At 41.3% G+C, this 22,996-nt stretch overlaps 1 pseudogene; it reads right to left on the bottom strand.

Moving 5' to 3' along the window:
- LOC117816573 overlaps positions 1–22,996 on the bottom strand; it is a 64,479-nt pseudogene that overhangs the window by 30,080 nt on the left and 11,403 nt on the right.

Here is a 22,996-nt window from a genome sequence, read left to right as displayed (position 1 = left end):
TTGAGCAATAGCAGACTGTTGCTGTGAAGAACAGGTCGCTGCTAAGAATAGAGCTTCAATTAGAGACTCAAATCTTATTAGTGTGCAGTAAAAGTTAATAGTTAATTTGATGTCTGTTTGTTTATAGTGGGAAAACAAGACAAGAGATAAAAACAGCTGAAAAAAGGTAGGAGAGGCTAAAGATGTGGACAGAGAAATCTACGAAATGAATGATGTTATGTACCTTGGTGTTTTAAGGAATGATGAATGGAGCAGAAGATGTCCTGTTCACCATCGTTGGAAATGTTCAGTTTAATGTGAGTTTATCAGAAGGCTAAAATTATTGGTTTATTAAGTCATTAACCGTGTAATAAGCAGGGCTTTGTAAAGTGAGCAGGTTGTTACAGTGAAGGAACCCCTTCAGAGTGAGACAAGACCCCTTCACATCGGGGTCCTGCTCACCCTGTCAGTGTTCCAATCCACTATAATGACCTGATCACTATACATTATCCCTTATATATGCGCAATATGCATATATTCTTAACAATATACAAATCCTTGTTAAGAAAAAGAGCCAGTAATGCAAACCATCATGAAGAGAATGAGTACTGAGTGTCATAATAAAAATAACAGAGGCATACTCCTGCTTTAATATCTCATTGTCAGCTGAACATTAATGATGCTCATCAGTGTTAAATGAGCTCCTGTGGAGTGCGTGTTTCATTACTCTTCCTCCCCCTCAGCTCGCGTATCTCACCTGCCCACCGGGAGAGTTTTTATATTTCGTAGAAAAAGTCGAGTGCGGCTCTTCCAAATTGGAGCAAATGAAATAATGTAGAAGATCATCTGCGCTAATACCAGTGACAGCAGCAGCTGCTATATGAATCACATCCCAATTAATTTAAAAGCCACATTCAACAGTAATTCATAGTGATTTCTCTAAATTAAATATCATCAGTTGTTTTACAGCATTAGTGTGCTCACTCACATCTTTCAGGATTTCTTTCTGACCTGAAACACGGTGACGGTCGCCCAGAGCAGAGAGTCAAAGTTTTTCCTGTCAGGCAATGTGTCTCCGCTGTTCTGTTGCAGACTGAATTTGCAGCCGAAAAGATGCATCCCAAGGATACTGGAACAAACATTCACGCAAAAAAGAGAGAACTTTCAGTTCAACATAAAATGCATGCTTTGCAACAAGCTGTCAAAACACTGCCTGTATGAATAACTGTGTTCTCGTACATGCTGCCCATGTTCTGTAACAATGTAGGAAAAGGTCAGTTGTAATGATTATGACTTTTGTAAGGTATAATCAGTATAATTATAGCTGTTCAAACAATTTGGCTTCTGAGTCTCGGCCTTCAGAGAAAAGAATATACCTGAATATGAAAATAAAGAGCATCAGCAGCATGCAGAACGTGGCCACATTGTCCATTGTCTTCATCAGCACCACGAGCTGCCTCCTCAGAGCCGGAAGGAACCGGACCAGCTTCAAAACTCTCAGCAGGCGGAAGGTTCGCAGCACAGACAAGCCTCCCTCTGCCTCTCCCACAATCTCCCACACACTAAGCACACACACACACAGATAATAAACAGGCTCGAAAGACAAAGTTAAATTCACTTTAAAGCAACCAGGAAGTATCTGTGTCCTAAAGCTGAGCCGCATTTCTTTTGAAGTCAGCACTAGTTTTACCTACAAAAGCCTCCAGTCCATGTGGAAAAATGATAAATTATTTTTATTGTGCCATGTGGCAACTGAAAAAAGGGAAATGGGCCAATGTTGCTTACAACTAACCAGCCAATAAAGAGGGTGAAAACAGTGTGCACTGGCACAGTAAACAAGCAAAGCCTTCAAGTGTGGATACATAATTTAGCTTGTAGTACTACATAATGGAGTGAATACAGACCCTCTGGACTGAAAGAGTCCAAGTAAATGGCCTCACTGCCAAAGGCTGCATCAGCGTGACAGTCTCAGATGATGTAAATGCAATGCTGCTGACTCGCATTGAGGTCTTTCAAATGACAAGACAAATGGAGATCAACTAAATGCATACCAACTGACAGATTAAGATCCTTCATCAGAGCTTTACCTGATGATGACGATGACGCTGTCAAAGCCGTTGTAGGGGTTCTTAAGGTAGCCAAAGAGCCCAAGAGCTAGAACTTTCAGCAGCATCTCCAGACTGAACAGACTGGTGAACACCATGTTACTGATCTCCAAAACATCTGTCAGCTCCTGTGGCTGAGGAGGAGAGAAGAGGAAGAGAGATTGATGCACAGATTTGGAACAGACAGAGGGAAAAAGGACAAATAAACAAAGGAAGAGAGACTGGCAGTGAGACCCGCAGTAAAGTCAACATGTTGTGAATTTCTGGAAAAGCTTCTCAGGGCGACAGTTTAGGTTTATGTGGGTAAAGTCTCAGAGGGGAGCTGCCCCAGGATGTGAATGCAGTCAGGCTTCTTCCCACAATCCTTTGGAGAAAAGGGAGTGAATGCACATTCATTGTTAATGTTATTGGTATTGAAATAACTGAATCTCAAACTATGGGGTGTGGCTAGAGAAGCTTTGCAGCAGGGAAACAAACACACAGCTAGAACAAAAATCATTGTGTAAAAATCTAAAGTTTTAAATTGATTCATACCAGAAAAGTGTTCCCATGTTATCAAGGATGTTAAGAAAAATTCTGACTGCAAAACATTTTAAGCCAGGGTAAATGGATTTTTGATGAAGAAAAAAACAAAACAGTTATGCTCATCAGGCAAACATGTCAGTCAAAACTGTAACCCAGAAAATATGATGACTCACAAAATAATGCTCTAAGGTTGATTAAAAAAGTCATAAGACATCTGTCTGAGTAAAAGTTTCACTGTTGCTTTCTGTTAGCAAAAAATACAATGAGTTCAGATGAACAGGTTGATTTTTTTTCTAATCACATTCTTTTTTGTCCCTTTTGGTGCACCGTAGTTAAGCAGGTGCAGCTTCTTCCTGTTTCCTGCAGTTGCTGTGATGGAAAATAACGACAACACTGTTCAGTTGAAGCGTACACTCACTTTGAAATACTCCCAGATAGCTCAGTTGACAAGTCAACAGTAATATGCACTTCAAAATCAAAATATCATCAGAGTACTTTCAGTTTGAGCTATCACCTACAAGCCAAACATACAGGTGCAGCTAATAAGACTGATGTCAGCAGATAACTGCATCACACAAGTTGGCAGAGCACTAGTGGGGAGTGTGAATCACCACAGACCTGTTTTTAAAACTGAATCAAAGAAGTAAACTAGAGTGCTTGCTAAATAGGTGTCTACTGACTGCAGGCAAGTCAACGATTTGGAAGACTCGGGTCTAAGGGATGTCCTCAGGTTGGCATATTGATACAAGTCTATGCTTTACCACTCCAGAGACCAATAGTTTCAGGCTTACTGAACTTGTTTGAAACAGAGAAATCAACCAAACTGGAACTCCTGAGAAGTGCAAATGCTATTGCATTAACCAGGGATCCCTGGACGTCAGTGACTAATCAATACTATCTCAGAATAATTGCACACCACATTGACACTGATCGGACATTGCACTCCCAAATCAAGACACTGAAAATAATTACTCTACATTGTAAACATGGACTTTTTAAAAATGCAATTTGAAATGTAATCTAAAATATTAAATTAAATGTGATAGAAGATGGGTACATGAGTTGCTGTCTCTGCTCCAACTAGAGAAAATTTAACATACACTGAGAGGTTTCCCTGACAAATGTACTAAAATATGGTCTCCATATGTTGAATTTGTAAAGGAGTTGACTCTGATGCCTGCTGATTGATGCCCACTTAGTTGGCCTGTGATGCTTATGCATTAGATCTTTATTTTTATTTTTTTCCCTCAATATATCTGTGTTTTGTCTTACTTGCTACTTGTCAATAGATGTCAATTTCTATAATCCACTTAATGTCAGATTATCTCTCCTTTTATTTTTTATGTATCTTTATTATATTGGGGTATTGTCTGTACAAGTTCATTATCTGTGTGTGTTTGTGTTTATATGTTATGTAAACTCAAACCTTCATAAATTAAGTTTAAAAAAGAAAATTGAATGTGATTAATCAAAATTAACTATTGAAACTCAGTGACTGATCTTGATTTTTTTTAAAGCATTAACAGCCCTAATTTTAACATTATCACAGTTTTTTTTAGCAATTAAATACAGTTATTTTACAGCTGCAACCATTAATTGCACCCGCATTTTTTGGATGAACTGGTTGTGTCATTTGTTAGGAAAACTGAAATTCTCTGACTCAAGTTTGAAGGAGTCACAGAAGCAGGATTTTGAGTTGCAGTTTTACAGTAATTTACAGAAGGGTGGATGGCATTGAGGCTTTCTGCTTTTAAACTATGAAAAAAGATGAAAATCAATATCAAGTTGTCTATTGTCTGTGACATCAAGGTCTAACAGCTCAGTCTTATTACATAAACTATTGTTCATCTATAAAGAGCCACATGATGGCATTCGATGACATATCCCTGTTCACAGAAGCTGTGGCTTATTTCTCCCAAACTCATCAGACCAACAAAGCAGAGTAAACATGTAACTGTGTGTCTGAGCATGCTCAGTGACATCTGCTTGACACAGAGATACTCTCCGGAGATCAGAAAACAAATGTCCCTAAGGTGTTTCAGACTAAGCTGCAGCAGAAATGCTCTCTGAAATGAGAGAATGGTGCCCACTGAAGCTGCATGGCTCTGTGTTTGCACTGAAAAGGTTTTAGGTAAATTTCTATAAGACAGAGTAGAGAAGCTATTTTAATCCTTGCTAATGTATTCATAAATCACTATATGCATTAATCATTTTTACTGTTGGTAATGTCTTTTCAGGTCGTTTCTTGATTATAAAAAAAGGATCAAATAGGGCTGGACTTATCCTTAAGTCATTCAAGGAGTTAAGGCCATCCGTATCTGTCATATTGTTCAGGAAATGGGCCAAATGGAATCTTCCCCCATCTCCCACAGTCTACTCTTGCCTTTCAGCCAATCACAAATTCAGATCTGCTCTTCTCCTCCTCCTCCCCTTCCTCCTCACATCTCCATCCTCTCCCGCTCACTTCTCTCACTCTGCCCCATCCCTGCTCAGCTCACTCTCTCCTGTCCCAGGGTCACGCTTTAATTAACACTTCAGGTCTTATGAGTTTCTCCATCTCCTGGTACATGTGTGTGCTCGTATACACACATGCAGCCACACATACACGTCGTGATCCCATATGCCTGCTGCTGTAAGTGTTGATTGGAGGGTAAGTTCATTGACTCCGACGCACACAGTGATTAGCACATCCACTTTCAATCAAGCTGTGGGCACATAAAAACACACAGAAATACACGCACGCACGCACGCACGCACGCACGCACGCACGCACGCACGCACGCACGCACGCACGCACGCACGCACGCACGCACGCACGCATACACACACACACACACACACACAGACACATGCTGCCTCTTACAGCAACACAAACATACCTGTTCATGGTACTCAATGCCCATCGACAATGTGTTAATAAGGATGGCAATCATGATTCCTCTGTTGAAGTATCTGCTGCCAACAATGAGATCTAGTTTGGTTCGGAGTCCCGCCCAGCAACGCTCCGGCAGCCTTTTCTTTGGCTCAGGCACCTGTGCATCACCATGACAGGGGCTGCTACAGTCGCAGGGGCTGTTACTGTGACACGGGCTGTTGCCAGGGCATGTGTTGCTGTACCCATGCTGCTGGTCTTCAGTCCGCTCATTAACATTTTCAGTGTCACCAAGTTGGTTGTAGTAGATGCAGTACGGGCATGCTGGGGACTCCAGTGGGACTTCACCTGGCAACGTTATTGCAGGATGTCCTGAACACCCACCTGCACAGACAGAAGGAGGAGATGTTGCAGAAAGGTCGTACATGCACAAGAGGATTGTAACTAGTTAATTCTGTGTGTTGACATTATGTCACAAAATATATATTGGCTGCTCTGTAGAAGAGGGCACCTTCATTTCATTTCTGGGAGAAGAAATTCAATAACATGGAAGCAACTGTGCAGTTGGGATGCTTTTGTGCAGAGGGGGAGTTCTTTTATTAGAACAGGGATGTGTGGTTCTCTGAGTGTGTGTGAGTGTTTGTTGGGGGGAAGGAACGTGGAGTGAAGCAGGAGGAAGATTTCAGCAGAATTCATTAGCAAGCAGCTCGGGAGGAACGCTCCAATGACATAACAACAAATGCTAATCTTGCACGAGCAGTTCACTTGTCATCACAATTACAACAAACTCATGTTTCACCGGAGACTGATACAGTAAATCCAATCTAGACGTTCTGTGGTCTGTGTCTATAGATAATGTGGGCAGCAAGGAAACTTTCAGCTGGCAGACTTGAGAAAAGAAAATGGTTCTGCATTATAAATGCGTAAAATACACTGTGATTTCCAGCGTCTGGGCCCAGGATCCCCAGTGCATGTAACAGCATACTGAATTATTTCTACCGCAATTTTTGTCCATGGGAAGTGCCCCAGCTACAATTAGAATTTATTACTGAATTGTATTAAATTACGATGTATATTCTCATGTATTCAACTGATTTCACACATCAAGGTTAGTTCACTCATCATGGGGAGTTCAACGCAGCTTGGAAAGTGTTTCATGTCTTGAGAGACGGGAAGAGCTCTTTAGAGTCGAAGAATACTTGTGCTAGTCCGACATATCAGGAGTCCATTATCATGATATAACATTACAAGTATATAGTGTGGCTGTTTATGTTTTCCAACATATGCTGATGATAACTGTTTTACAGAGCATTTTACGCTGAAGAGATTTTTGACCAGTATCTCTCTGTTTTTTCTTTCTATTTTCAATATGTCTTTGATAGAAAGAGACAGGAAACACAGGGAGAGCGTTGGGGATGACATGCACCGAACACTGTCATGACCTAGAATCTATGTTATTACCCGCACGGCTAGGACTGTTTATTAGCGCGCCTACTCTGCCAACTGTGCAAAACTGGCGCCCCCACTTATATCTTCCTAAACTTTTCTTGAATTTGTTCTGAAGAAGGTTCCCAAGAAAAGTCTACAGCAGATTCATGACCCTGTTAGTAATCTGCAGAGTTGTTCACACCTGTATGTCGTGTCCTCATAAGTTGTTAGCTTGTGCCAGTTATTCACGCTACAAGATGCCATCTGTGTGTGTTTAGTAGAGAAATATAGCATTATGGAAAACTCATTAACCAGAGATACAACCCCAGCTAGTGGCAGGTGAGTGCGCAACAGCTTAGACACAAGTTATGCATGAAACTGTCCTCATCCAGCTCTCCTTCTCTGAGCTCTGCGGTTCACACACCTTTAAAAATAAACAAGGCAAATGTCACAACTTTTAACACTGCTGCTATCATCACCACAGCTCATGGTTTAAGTTTCTTTGTTGCGACCAGTAAGCTAAAGTTGCATTTCCCGGCTCAGTCGCCATTACATTTATTTCTTGACAGGATCCAATATGAAAATGTCCATAGTTTGCTAACCAAATCTAATAGTTTTAACCACATTGTTTTGATGCTAACAGGAGCTATGGTGTCAACCAAGTGGCAACCTCCAGTCTAAAAATATGAGTCCAATGCGGAAGTGCTAAAAACTGCAGTTCATTGAGGATCCGCTTGAGGCTGGCTACAGAAGTACCGGAAACCACATACACACAAATTCAAAGAAGACAATCTTTACAGCAGAAATAAACATGTTTACAGCCTGGTACAAAAGACGAGTGTAGTCTGGATAGCTCATTTCTTGATCGGCACACACTGTACAGGGGTGAATTTTTCAATTTTGAAGATATTGAGAACACGGGTCTTCTAATTAGAGGCACAGCTGACTAGATTGACAGGCAGGAACGCTGTAGCTGTTGACTAGGAGGCTCAAAGCCCGCCTCTTTACGTCACAATCGCTCGACAGCAGCTATATGGCTGCCACCGACAATTGGCCTCAAAACGGTGCTTCAGAAACAGATGGGTGACGTCACAGATACTACATCCATATTTTATACAATCTATGGTGTCAACAAGCAGGAGTAAAATGTGATGGAACGTCTTTCTGTGGATTGATTTGACATGACGTGTGATCAGTTTGTCTTTGGCGTTGCTCATGTTAGTGAAAGTTAACAACTGTCGTCAAGGGGTTATCCATGGGTCTTGACCAATCAGAATCAAGCATCTTACACAACCAGAAGATCAGTAAGAAAGCCGGATAATAATAATAATAAATATATTAGTCATCAATTCAAGCGACTTTTGATACTGGTGCCGACTAGAGAAGGTAACAGTGTGTCATCGTTCAGTCAACGAAACAGTCACATCCTAGACTGCAGCACTTTCAGCCAAGTATCACAGATGAGATCAGATAATGTATGATAGGGGTACACACTTACTGATAAAGTTATTCGGATACACAATCTACAAAGAAGGGATCTTTTTGTCATTCAAGCTCTAACAGACACAATATCACCATTCACCACATATCAGGGAATTTTTCTCTTTAAAAATCTGTGCCAGGGTCAGTCAAATTATTTTCATCTGCTGGCATATTGGATTCTTTCAGAAATTAGAATTCTGTAACAGAAGACACATTTGGACTGTGAAGTATTTAATATATTTGATGTTTTCAAAGCTTGACCCAGGATTGAAAAGTTGAGGTATCTTGGCATCTGTAGCTTTAGTTTGGCAATCCATTTTCAGTTTTCTAAAGTAAGTGCCCCAATTTAATGGAAGAGCAGTTTTATCAAGTACCCTTTGAACCCTTCACATCTGGGAAATCAACACCTCCAAATCCTTGAGGACTGACTGTAAGTGAAAGTTTGAGATATTTTCTATGTTCTTAAGTCATGAAAGGGATGTGTGGTGTATCCAGAGTAACTTGACTTCATCTCTGAATGGAGATGCTACTGCTCAGTCTGTTTAAAATCAATCTTTAATAAAGCTCTGAGGAACTCCCAAGGCAGCAACTGTGCATATTTTCCACCAATTTTTCGAACAAGTAAATGGTTTTCAATCAAGGTTGTTATCGCACGTGAAGCAAAGACTAAAGGAAAAGATCCTAAAAGATGTGCAAGTCATTTTCATGAGTAATCACTTCCCAACTTTCACATCTTGTCCTTCATCTGCCCTCAGACTTCAGGGAATCAAAGCATGTTACAGCGAGGAGGAGCTGTGGACAGAAAGTGAAGTCAGAGAGAAATGTAGTGGGATCAGTCGTATGGAGAACTGATTTGAGAGTTATGCTCTAATTCCACGTCCCTTTTTGAACGACTGAGTTGTTAGGTATGAAAACATCTGTTAGATATTTTTGTTTATGGAGTATGCATCTGCTGTAAATGTGTGTTTGCCTTTCAGTCTTCTAAACATTGAGTCTCCATATTTACACTCTACAAAGGCCATGGGACGACAATACCCCAGGTGCAATCTTATGAAAGAGACACACAGATGTGCTGGTTTGAGGCTAATTACCTGAAGGCGTAAGAACACCACAGCACTCTACCACGCTGCCTGTTTGTCATATAGCCCTGATCGAGGTCTATAACTAAAAGCTTGTCAATGTAATATGAAAATTGTGCAGATTTGAGCTTTCTAAAGCTGATCTTTCTTCTTATTATAATGCTTTCAGCACAAAAAACTAAATTAAATTCACTTCTGCTGTGTCAGAGGCGGCAGGAGTCTGTGATCTGTATGTCTAAATGTGACTGAGGGTTAGTGAGGAAAAAACCTTCTTTTGTAACTTAGGTGAACTGAGCCTCAAAGATTATTTCTCAAAGGAGAGAATGAAAAGGAAAAAAGTTACCTGAATCTCTCACAAACGCAAACAGAAGCACACTAAAGCTTCTTTTTATCAGAGGTTAAAAGTGCTAAAGTTGCTTGACTGCAGGGGCCTGTTGTTGGTCTTTGCAGAGTGCCTCTACATCTCTCTGCATCCGCCCTGGGGAGCACATACACACATACACACACACACAATCACAAACACTCCCTCCCTCCTTCGTTCTCACCGTGTTCCACCACCAGCTGAGGCAGTCTGTTAACATTCTCCGTGGCTAACGGCCTCTTCTGGTCCTGAACCTTTGCATCCAGACGACTGAAGAGTGGCGCTATGAAGGGATAATTAAACCCGTTCCCTCCGTTACTGACGGCGGGCTCAGGCGGCGGCAGCTGAGGCTGCTGATGATGCTGCTGATGATGATGATAGAGCTGATGAAGGTGTGACAGGTCGTTTGGGGCGTGGCCTGAGTGCCTGTGGGCAAGTCCATTCATCTCCCCAACTCCGCTCCCTCTGGCGGATCCCACCGCTCTGTCTTTCTTGCATACACACACACAGTGGAACTTTGTGCGTTTCTGCACGTAGTAGCGTGACAGTCGCCGCCACGCCTTGCGCCCTAGATGTGCCAGGTAGCGGATGATCTCCTCGTAGCAGCTTCCCGGTTGGCTGTCGCTCGCCAGTGTGGAAGCTGATTGGTGGAGCTGGCGGGCGTGCTGCTCCGATTTCATTAAGGCGTGTTCTCTCTGCTTGGTTTCAGAAAATTGAGTTGCAATGACGACCAGGCACAGGTTGATCATGAAGAAGGAGCCCACCTGGTCACAACACAACATTTATATTACACACAGTGCAGGGCATGACATGTGGCTGATATACAAGTCACTTCAGATGTGTGTGTGTACTTACAATAATGAGGAAGATGAAGTAGATGAAATTATAAAAAGAATGTGCGTCCATGACATAGTACATGATGTCAACCCATCCTTCCAGAGTGATCACCTTTATAACACACAGAGAGAGAGAGACACAGCAGTATGAGGTGTGCTGCGTCCTGATCACACATTGACTAAAAGTGTCTTCATGCACTCTGTGATGTAACTGTTTACCTGAAAAATGGCAATCCATGCATATCCAATGTTATCAAAGTTTATAGCTCCTTTGTGTGGGTTCACTTCCCCGGCCCGACACTCGTTGTAATACTGGTACCAGTTTACACACGACACCGGTGGATCCGCTGTGGGCACGATCTCTGGGAAAGCCTCCTCTGCACTCAGGAAGCAGGAATTCCCGGCCACACGACGGCGAGGCACGTCAGAGCACCGAAGCATCCCGTTCTCTCTCTCCGTCGAGCAGATGAAGGGGTGGTCCTCGGTGCCATCTGGCCGATAGTAGCCACTTAGGAAGGAAATGTTATATCTCCTGGAGAAGAGGTGGGAAAGGTGAATAACTAAAACATTTTAATTTCATACACATTAAACTCATTTATCAGAATACAGTCATTAAAGCAAGGAGCCAAACACAACAGCATGTTCCCTTAATGTCAACAAATCCACCAAAACACCTAAATCAACAGTGCTTAAGTCTATTTAATAGCAGCTTCCAGCTTTTGCCCGTTTGTGCTTTCAAGCCTTTAAAAATGGGTCACAAAAATGTAAGTGTGTTTTTTATCTTACAAAAAGCTGGACACTAGTTTTTTCACTAAATCCACAGACAGGTGCAAATATTGTAGTAGTTTGGGACTATTTTGGGCAGCAACATTTGGTGTGCTTGCGGGTACTTAGGACAGCAGGGTGTGAGACTCAAAATAAACTCATTGTGGAGGAATGATCATGTGAGCCACTCTGTGTTTTTGGACAACACCAGAGGAATTTCAGGCCCCGGCCACAAAAATAATACCTGCGAGGTAACTTAATAAAATGTTGGTTTTATTCCTGAGAGATTGGGTTTGTTAAAATTAAGAAAAATACAGACTATTTTTGTTTGAACAGCTAAACAGAACAAAATGAGGTCTGAAATGCATATTTCAAGACAAAGTCTGGTGAAGTTAAGGAGTAGCTTTGGAGGAGACATCGCCTCTTCAATCTTTTATTTGTACAAAAGGTTTTTCTTCATGAGAGAAAACAGAAAGACAGTATGAAATCCACCAGGGTGTTGAAGGAGGAAATGAGGGAACAGAGAGAGAATCACAGATGAAGGGAAGAAGAGAAAAGAGAGAGGGCGGGTGCAGTGAAGAGATAAGCAATCAATCATGTGTGTTGCGGAGAGGGGTCACAGAGGAGCGCCACTCCCTCACTTCTGATTAGAAAAGGTCATTTTGTTGTTTATGGAGCAGAAAGAAATCCAAATTACTGACTGAAAACAAAATCTATAGAAGGGGAAGTTTGGTTTGGTGTATGAGCAGCAGCTAAATGTGACCACACGTGAGCAAAGCATGAGCCACTAACATCATGATACTGTGTGTTTGATATGTAATTACAGGCTCCTGCTTCCTCACTTTAGTTCAGTGTTGGTGCTTCTGTTTTTGTCTGGTTTTTTTTTATCATCAAGAGGAGAGAGAGTAAACTCTTTTGTCCCTGAGGGGAGATTTGTCTTGGTCTGAATGCTGTTGTTTGCTGCTCCACATAAAAAACATCATAAAATCATGAAAAGGGTTGGAGAAAAGCTAGAAAGAAGCCTCACATAATAACATTTATAACATAACATCAGTCATAATGCTGTGCTGCAGCCATAATGACATGAACCACTCTAGTGTGACAACCGAGAGTAACTGGCAAGTATTGCAAAGACAAATCTTAAAAGTGATCCTCACAAATCCAGCCTGCGTTGAAGAGTTTTATTGAGTTTGCTGTTTTGCATTATTTATCATATTATGGACATTGGTTGGTATTCATTTATTGTTGTGCCAATTTATTTAAGGCCATTTATGAAGTGACTGTTGGCAAACAGGAAAACTAAATCACATGGGACTCCTCACACGTACTTTACCCTGAACTGAAGTCTTCAGGTAGACGTGAAAAGGGGGAGGAGTAACTTGTTTCAGCTTGTTGTCATCAACCTCAGTCAACAAACTAGCTAAACTTGACCTCTAATGAACCTACCAACCAATCTCTGCACTGGATCAACAGTGTGCTGGGTGCAGATCTCACAGAGTCTAATTATTTCTTACATATGTTTTAGATTTTAAGCTTTTCATCCAATTGTATTATGTTATAAGTCATTCTGCATACTTAAGAATCTTGGTTTTTTTTCAGCATTTTTACGCTCCTGTTTTTTAATCATTTTTTGTCAGCTGTACATGGTTTGTTTTAAATGTTACATAAAGCTGCACTGAGTTTCTTTTGCACTATAGCCCAGTGTTACTTTGGACAGCTTTCCTATAGTTAGCCTCAGTCTTTAAATGAAACTGCTTATCAATTTTAGTTTATTTGCACTTTTATGACAGTCTATACTGTGCCTGTGGTAGTTCATTTGCTCTCAACAACATCGTAATCTTTGATGATTTAGGTCCGATCACGACTATGAAATGTCTCACTAAATATGTTTTCTGACATACCATCAAACTAGTATATATCAAGGCTTAGACATCGAGCTATTTAAGTTTACAACTGCAAAAATAACAACTGTCAAATATTTGACTGATGTCCTCCCAGGAGCTGGTTGTGGCTTTGTCACTGACATTCATCTGGAAAAATTCATGAGACAATGAGGAAGATGTATGGAGCAGTGAGGATTTGTCCCTGCAGCTCACTTGTTGCAGATACGTGACAAATTTAACTATGTGTCTGTTAACTAACTCAGTGTGTTGCTTGTATTCTGACTGATACATTAAACGCACAGTGGGGGGAAATATAGTGGGTTTTGAACATCCGACAGTCCACCACTGACATTTCAGTGTTGTCTCATCTCATTAATGAAAACAAAACGTACATTTGTTATAGTGTTTACAACCAATTTTGTATTTTTAGCTCGTTAAAGCTGTCTAAATCATTAAAAAGATGTTCTTGTTATTGTCACAATTCTTGTAAACATACTTAAAACTGCTATTCCCAAGGTTAATTTCCCCTCACAGACAACAAGGTGTATCTGAGGTAATCCTTTTTTTTTTTCCTTTTGAAACAGCGACAACTTTTTTGAAAGCTTCTGTTAAAGGTTTATTTTTTTAGTATTATAAGTAGCACCAACTGACATTCATTAACAGGGTACAAAATTTACACCAGCCACCGTCGAGAGAAGGTAAAATGAGAAAGCGCCTAGTATCATTGCTTCACCCATCACTCAAAAACACATTATAGTGAGCGGCTGACAAATTGAATATTAACTACACATTTGGCCATTGGACACAGAAGATTAATTTCAACCCTGATTATATAACTATTAATACAATTAATAATCTAATCTAACTAATCCACACAGCACCATAGTGTAAGGCTGTCCCAAAATGCACCTTGAAATGGACCTAAAGCACCGCACCAATGTCAGGGATTATTATTTTAGCAGGATGGCTGACCAGATGTGAGGCCATGAGGTGAGTATGATGTTAGCTGATGTTATGTGACACTATATGACCATGTTGTGAGACCATGTGAGGCGGAGAGGGGAGGAGGGGAGCAACAGAGTTTCAGTGCCATGTCCCACACAGATTAGACATGGCACCAGGGCTCATGAAGAGAACAGAAGTGACAGAAGAGCTCTGAAGGTGGGTGCTGAAACAGCCCCCAAGTGTCTGAATAACAACACGCTGAATTCACTTAGCCTCCTTAATCCCCTGATTTGTGATCTCTAATGCTGGAGGTTCCAGCGGGAAACACATTTGCACACTTACTTCCTCCCAGACGGCACTGATTAGAGAACAAACAGGATCAGACTATCCGTGATATTGATCCCCCTTTTACAAATAACAGCTGGGTGAAAGAGGCTAATCAGTTGTGAGCAAACTTCTAACAACAGTTTCAGAGTAATGAGGCCAGGGCGTCCCATGATGTCACATCTGTCCGTTGCCATGGTAACTCACGTCTTGACATCCTCCCCCATGAAACAGCGGTTTCTGAGAAGCCCTGCCCACAGCTGCACCCCGACGATGCCAAAGATGAAGAAGACAAAGAAGCACAGTGCCAGCACATTGCCCAGCATTGGAAGTGTGTCCAGGAGGAGGGTCACCAGGATACGCATACCTACCAACACACACAGAACACACACAGAACAGACATGGAGCAGAAGCATAATAAGTAACCAGGTACTGCAGCCTAGCATAACTAGCAAGTTACAAGACAGTCACAAGAAGTGTTGGTCAGCCCGGGGAAATCCTTTAGTGCACAGACCCATTTACAGTTTGATGACGTAGTGAGTGTAAGCACAAAGTTTGGTAACAGAAGTTAGTCAGAGTACAATAGTTTGTTAAGTTTGGGGATTAACATACAAAGATTGAAATAACTACAAAAACAAAGTGACTCTAACGAATGAAAAACAACTTCCAGATGTGTGTGATATCAGTGAGCGGAAAGACGTGGATGAATATTCAGTGGCTGGACATTTTTGGTTGAGAAACCGAGCGTGTACACACGAGAGAGATGAAGCACACAAGTAACTGTATGCTTATGATTGAATTATCTGTGGTCATGTGCAGAGTGTCAAATATCAAGACATAGAAACATAGAGTTTGTGTCTTGAAAAAAGAAATCCTCCGGGATAATTATAAATTTGTGTTTTTCACTTGCTAGCTAGCATAGGTTACTCTTTTCTAAAATAGTTGTGATATAAACATGAATTCTGTTTTCTGTAATTCCAACTTACACTTATTTCACCAACTCTCCATATTTAGTCCAAATTGTCTTGCCCCATAACTCAGTCACAACCAGGGACTTCATTCACTACACGCAGGGGTTATATAAGGTTTCGAAAAATTGTCGGATAATATTATTAATTTGCAGTCAAAACCTGATTGAGCTGAGGTTGAATAAAGTCAACATGTTTAATAGCTTGCAGCCACAGATGTCGCCGGTGTTGTGGTTTAAAGAGTGACCTTGTTAATTTGTGACATTCAGCCGAAAGCATCTCTCACAAATGCCTTCAGCTTTCGACTTAAAAAGCTAAACTAGGCTGCATTCATTAAGGACCTTGTCAGTGCTTTAACAGCTGTAGTGACCTTGACAACCACTGACACATACGGTGGAAAGTCACCAGTTAACAGGGGTCACTCTTGAAACTTAAAGGTGACATATTATGCTCTTTTCCATCAAAATATATTGGTCTAAGAGGTCCCCAAAACATGTCTTTAACGTTTATTGCTCAAAAAAACACTTCAGATTTTGGTCTGCCTGTAAACCCCTCTTTTTCAGCCCTGCTCAGAACTGGCTGTTTTCTGTGTCTGTGCCTTTAAATGAGAATGAGCTCTCTGACCACGCCCCTTCAGGAAGTGGATGAGGCCTCTGCTCTCCAGCACGTTGATCTAATGTTTACATGTTGGCTGAGTATACACTGCTGCTCACAGACCCGCGTTGCTTCAACCCTCTTGATCCAGAATCTGATCCTGACGGAGAGGCGCCTGCAGCAGGACCTTTCTGAATGATTGGTCACAGATTTTGTGTTTCTTGTTGTTTTATTTGTCAGTATGTCGACGTGTGTCTTGGTACACAGCTACGAACATGTAGCTATGAGGCTATGCTAACTAGTGCTAGCACTTTTCCATGAAAAATAAAAATCATCCACTAGATCTTCAAATCTGCAGACGTGGGGAGTGAAACCGACCTTTGTGTTTATTAAGACAGCCTACAACTAGCATGCCTCCCTCCTAAGCTCCTTGATAGCACACATGTGTGCAGGGAATGAAAAAACGGAGGAGGAGTTGAGTTGTATTTTATACAGTCTATGGGCTGAACAAGCTCTGAGCTCTGACTTCCGTTACAGACCGGATGGTGGTATGACATATGAAAAACACTGAAAACTGAAACGGCTCGTTTCAGCACACATTTACAGAAAGGTGGAGAAATCAAAACAGGGGCAGAATAGATTTTTTTTCATTTTCGGGGGGTTTGTAGACATGCCAGGGACACATATTTCAGGTAGAGAACCATTAAAAAGTCGATTTTGCATGATATGTCACCTTTAATTACCGGTTACTCTGAAACAGCTGTCTGAATTCTGAAGAACTTGAATCCACAGTTGGGATATTGATTCTGATAACTAACCAGACACTTTGATGCTGGTCGCAGTTTGAATTCAGCACCTGTTTTTGATGACCTTGGTCATAAACAAGTGTAAATTGATAAATGAATGTGCAGTAGTCAAAGAGTTCAACTAAACTTTGAGTTTGTCATCTACCTGAAATCATTTGTCATCCCATAACAAGTAATATTTGCAGCTTTTCTTGCACTTTTTATCACAGATGAGATCATTTTTTATTGGTTGGAAGCACGAAACTCAGTAATTTGGTCTTGAACCTGTCTGTCTTTCATTATATTTGCATTATAATCCACAGTTTTCTTCAATACACCCCTTTAACTGCATCCTTCTTAAAACTTTATCCCTGATCTTTACTTTGCACAGCAGACAAGGAGTACTACTTGGACTTGGGGCTGATGTCCTTTAAGTGCATTGTATTTCAAATCAGACAGTGGCCAAATGATATGCTGCAGAATGACTCATATCATTACGCAGCATGTTTTTATTCTATTAAAGGAGTTCAACCTTCTGTATTTGGGGTAGAAGTTTGGAAGTAAGCTGTAAATTGTGAAGAAAGAAACTCTTTAAGCAGTCTAACGGCATCAGTAACTACATGCCACAGCCTTACAAAAACACACACTTAAAGCTAAACGTCAGTCAGGAGTGTTTGCCAGCCAGAAGAAAATCCCTTAATGTATTCTGCAGGAAACTGGAGCAGTGCAATTAATTGAATGGGCAATAATTAGAGTTCAAACACTGATAATTGGCCTCCACTCCACTCTGCTGAAGAGCCCAGATCTGAAATCTTCCTCTTTACTGCTCTTAGACTTGGCTACTTCAAACACACTCTACAGTGTTACAAGAACTCAGTCGAAGCTCTGCCAAGGTCACAGAGGGTTGTAAAAAAAAAAGAGTCAAGTTGGCCGGACAGTTTGTGCATTGAGCTGTTACGAACAACACAAGCATCACAATGATTCCCATGACTTTGTTCCCTGTGCCCTGATTTGTTTACACATGCATCCATCAAAAGGAGAGCTGCTGCAGTTAAAAGGCGGGCAGCGTAGGTACGGTAAAGAAATGAAGAGGAATTTACAGAGCAGTCAGAGAGCACAAGGACAGTGACACATTTTTCGTTGTCTCGACTGTGACTAATGAGGATGCTGACTTTCAGCGGAGGGTGTTTCCACATCAGATGATCAGGAAGTGCGTCTCATTCTACTCATGCTCCGCCAATTATAGGGGACAGGAAGTTGATTAGGAAGGTTAACATACAGTTAGCTGAAAGAAGTCCTGCACAGTCATCATATTCATTACTTTCTGAAGTATATAACGATCGAGGCTGGCAGTGGTTGGTTTTACAGATGTAACTCTGTCTTTAGACACATGCCAGTCACATTACCTGCATATCACCGACTGTTATTTTATCTTTTTTTTTCAACTGTGTAGTCAGTATCAAAAGTTAGACAGCAGAGTCCAAGCTCACAGTTGCAGGACTCAGATTTCCCTTATGATCTGAAGAGAGTGTAAACAAACAGCTGAAAAAGAAGATAGAGGTGGTGAACTTTAAGGATCACTGAAACCACATGGACACAGGCTGATGGCAGACTGGTATCTCCTTCTCGAGGGTAATGGAAAAATAATCCAACAAACCAACTGGATGTAAGATATGTTCAAATGATTAACTTTACATCGTCTCTGTCTTTGTGTTAAGTGTCTATCTTAAATCAAACTACAAATTCTATCGCTGATGACAGCAAAGAGTACAAATGTCTTATTTTTGTATTCTGTGCTGGTTTGCCCTTCTTTTACCCACATTACGCTCATGTTTGTCATCTTAATTAGCCCTGGATCTATGTAAATGAAGCATTAGCACTCTAGGCAAGGCAACTTTATTTGTATAGCGCATTTCATACACGAGGGCAACTCAATGTGCTTTACGTTAAAACATTAAATGCATTGGAAACGTTCAGACAGGCATAAAAGAGCACAATTAAAATGACAAATATAATAAAACAGAACAGAAAAGGAAAATTAGAAATATATTAAAAGTAAATTTAGAATTTGCATTTGAAGGGAGTTAAAATAAACTAAGATAGGAAGGCAGTGGCAAATAAAAAAGTCTTAATCTTTGATTTAAAAAAGGTGAGAGTTGGAGCGGAGTTTGTTCCAGATATGTGGTGCATATTGACTAAACGCTACTTCACCATGTTTCGTTCTGACTCTAGGGACTGAAAGCAGACCAGTACCTGATGACTTCAGAGGTCGAGATGGTTCATAATGTAGCAGCAGGTTAGCAATGTATTTTGGGCCTAAACCATTCAGTGCTTTATAAACCATCATCAGGATTTTAAAGTCTATTTTCCGACAGACAGGAAGCCAGTGTAGAGATCTAAGAACTGGAGTGATGTGGTCTACTTTTTTGGTCCTTGTTAGGACTCGAGCAGCAGCATTCTGTAAGTTAACAGGTACTTTTATAAAGTCCTGTGTAACCCGTATTATCAGGGTGGTCACAAGTTTAATGGCTAGTGGGAAATTTGAAGCCAGAACATTTGGAGCTCCCCTACTGTCTGGCTGTAGTATAGGTCATAAAACCTGCCTCCTCCATCTTAACAGATGGGACATGGGTCAAAGTATAAAACCAAGGTACAGTTCAAATAAATTGTTTTAAATAAAAAAAGGTTTCTGTCATTATAGTTTGTTCTTATCAGGCTAAATTATGCTAAGTGTTCCTTTTTTCTGGGAAGTTTAGATTTGATAAGTTATCTGTGCCACAAAAAGGTAAATAAAGACATGATTGACAGCTCTGCGGCACTCTGTATACTAGATTTTATTTTATTTATTTATTTAACCTTTATCTAACCAGGTGAGTTAATTGAGAACCAATTCTCATTTGAAATAACGACCTGGGCAAGAAGGCAACACAGGTGGCATGACAATAAATAAAAGACAAAACAAAAAACAGAGAGCACATACAGAGAAACCTAGAGACAGAACAATACAATACAAAAATAGATGAAAAGGAGGAACGGAGAAAAGGAGAGCACTTGATAATAATTGCCACAAGACCCATTAAACTTTCTGTTCTGCTGCAGAGGAATTTTTGCCATTTAACGTAGGTTCTGTGTGTGTTTTGGTTAGCAGAGGAGGCAGGATGTCAATACTGCAGCTTCGCCTGACATTCACTGCTGCCCAGACTCTGGCTCCACATTATGTCATAAGGACAAGATGTCAGCGCCTGTCACGCTGGGTATTCCGGCTTCAGTTTTGTACAAAAGGAGGAGACGGAGGCGCAGTGTTCATCTTTATATACAGCCGATGTTTATTCTCTTTTGACAAACAGTCTTCGGCTGACACTGTGTATATATTTTCTGCTTAATGCTCAGCCAGCCCTGTTCTGCAGTCATCTTCACTTTTTGCTCATTTCAGAGGCTTAAATCTGCTCCTCAGTGAGTCAAACACACAATGTGTTGGACTGCTGTCAGGTCAGCGACTCTTCCAGTTAAGAAAATTTTACGCTTTGACCAAGAAAATCTCCTTAGTTGCCCTCTTGCTGCTCTCTTTACAATCTCTGACCCACTGCTTTGTCCTACAGTCAAGAGAGTCCTCTACTCCCAAATTGGATGTGAACACACTTTAAAAGCTCTAGAAAATTATAGTCAGCACTTTAACCTCACAGTCACTGTTTAATTTAAAATCCAGTGTGCCTGAACAGAGAGCCAAAACAATGAAAGACAATAAAGCTCATAATACTTGGGGAGGGGAAGTTGGAGAAAGAGGAGAGAAACTCACTGGGAACTCTGTTGATGGCTCGCAGCGGGCGGAGAACTCGGACCGTCCTGATTGCTGATAGGCTGACGTTGTGTCCATCAAGGGAGTACTCCAGCATTCTGCAGGAAGGAAAGCCACCATCGAGTCAGTGGCATCCTGATCAGCCTGACCTTGGCAAACCCTGAACGTCTACAGGGAATCCAGCCCAACACAGAGCTGCGTCTCTGGGATACATTGCCTTTTAACTACCAATCACTGAGGTCTCTGTCTCCCAGGATTGAGCGATGCCATTGTCATTCTACAGAGCCGTCACACACACACACACACCAGCCACGTGCACACACACACGCTTGACATTTAACTGGCATTAAACAAGTGTCTAAGCTTTACACAAAGCACACACATACACACACACTTTTGGCTCATATTTAATGTCACATGCACATGTTTGTGCGCGTGCGTGTATAGCGTCTGTGTGTGTGAGTGTGAGGGGGTCCATCAAACACTCACCCAATTAGAACAATGAAGAAGTCCAATCTGTTCCATGTGTCGCCAAGGTAACCGCTCTGCCCTATGACCCCCAGGGCCACCATCTTCACCACCATTTCCCCAGCGAAAAACACAAAGATGCCATCGTCCAGAGCCTTTGAACACACACACACACACACACACACAAACACACACACACAAACACACACACACACACACAAACACACACACGCACACACACCAAGAGGATTAGCGTCAACAGATTAAGTAGGGAAAAATTAAAGCAAAAACTTTCCAGACCCTTGATAATAAAGTCTCACAGTGGAACATAATTAGTTTGTAATTATGTGTGTGAATGTCTCTTTGTGTGTGTGTGTGGGGGGGCTTACCTGCAGTACGTAGGGGGTGTGGTCACACGGCTGGAACATCCCCAGAGTCACACAGTTCAGCAAAATGGCCAAAATGCTCACACGCTCAAACCATGTGACACAGGTCAAGGATCAACAACAATGGCAAAGACTGAACATCAATTACAATCACAATGTTCAATACGAGCACATTTCGTGATGTATGTTTATGTAACGTAATAGATCGATTGAGAGGAGTCACAGCCAATCAGGTGAAGCTGAGTAAAGTGCTGCTAGCTTCGCCCAGATGTCCTTATCTTCACCAAAACTGTAATTTTCTGGCTAAAAATCTGACCTGCAAACACATCACATGATCCCGTTACATAACAGTCAGAGCTTCCATGCTTTTCAATAGTCTCTGGCTGAAATCTAGTGACTGTGAGGATATTATTATTATTATTATTAACATAATTTTCATTCTCATCAAACCATTCAATGACCCCTTCTCACCCTGTGTGGATTCATCTGCATTAATTAGGCGTCTCTTTTTATTCAGCATTCGCCTTGTCTCCTCTCTATATAAAGGCGTTATGCAATAAACATCTGAAGCAACCCTGAGGAATCTTAGGTATACATGGAAAGTCTGGCCATGTTTAAGTTGCAGTGTGCAAAACATGTAAGGAGTGAACATTTCCATCCGAGGAGCCACAAACCCATGTGTGCATTTTGTGGCTCACTGCTCAAGACATTATATTTGTGAGCACAGAACCTAATGTACTAACCTCTAAAAAACAACAGCTTCAATAAGGGTGGAAACTTGCAATAATAGGCTTAATAGTATCAACTTTAATTTACAAGCACAACGTCTGGTGGAGCATTCTGCTGCGTTTCATGTTCACAACTACAAAAGAAAGACAGCTACCATGAAACAGACTGCAACACATTTGAAGTCAGTGTAAGTGTAAACTCGTGTATGGTGTGTGTTTGTGCTTCTGTGTTGCCTGCTAGCTGTCAAACTAGCAGAAGGAGAAAGACTCAGAAGTGAAAACAGGGAGCTTTAAAAGAGGGAGGATAGTCTGAAGTAGAAAGTTAAAGGAATAATTGTGTTGGATTCTAACAAACATACACACACACTCGCATTTGTTCGTAAAACTGTGGAATGGTTGACAGCGATGTATTCAAGAACCAAGGACGCATAGATAACAAGGCCAGGAGCATACACACGGACACACGGACACACACAATGACACGTATGCACACACACTACACACACACACGGGCTGACACGCAGAGTCCCCTTTCCCGGACACTTTGCTCTCAAGAGGGCAGAAAAATTAATGAGAGTACAATCCTTTATCACCCTTGAGACAGAGAGAGAGAGAGAGAGAGAGAGAGAGAGAGAGAGAGAGAGAGAGAGAGAGAGAGAGAGAGAGAAAGAGAGATGGGGAGGGAGG

Source organism: Notolabrus celidotus, chromosome 7, assembly GCF_009762535.1.
Source record: "Notolabrus celidotus isolate fNotCel1 chromosome 7, fNotCel1.pri, whole genome shotgun sequence".
NCBI classification, from domain to species: domain Eukaryota; kingdom Metazoa; phylum Chordata; class Actinopteri; order Labriformes; family Labridae; genus Notolabrus; species Notolabrus celidotus.
This window is presented reverse-complemented; position numbering and strand designations above follow the sequence as displayed.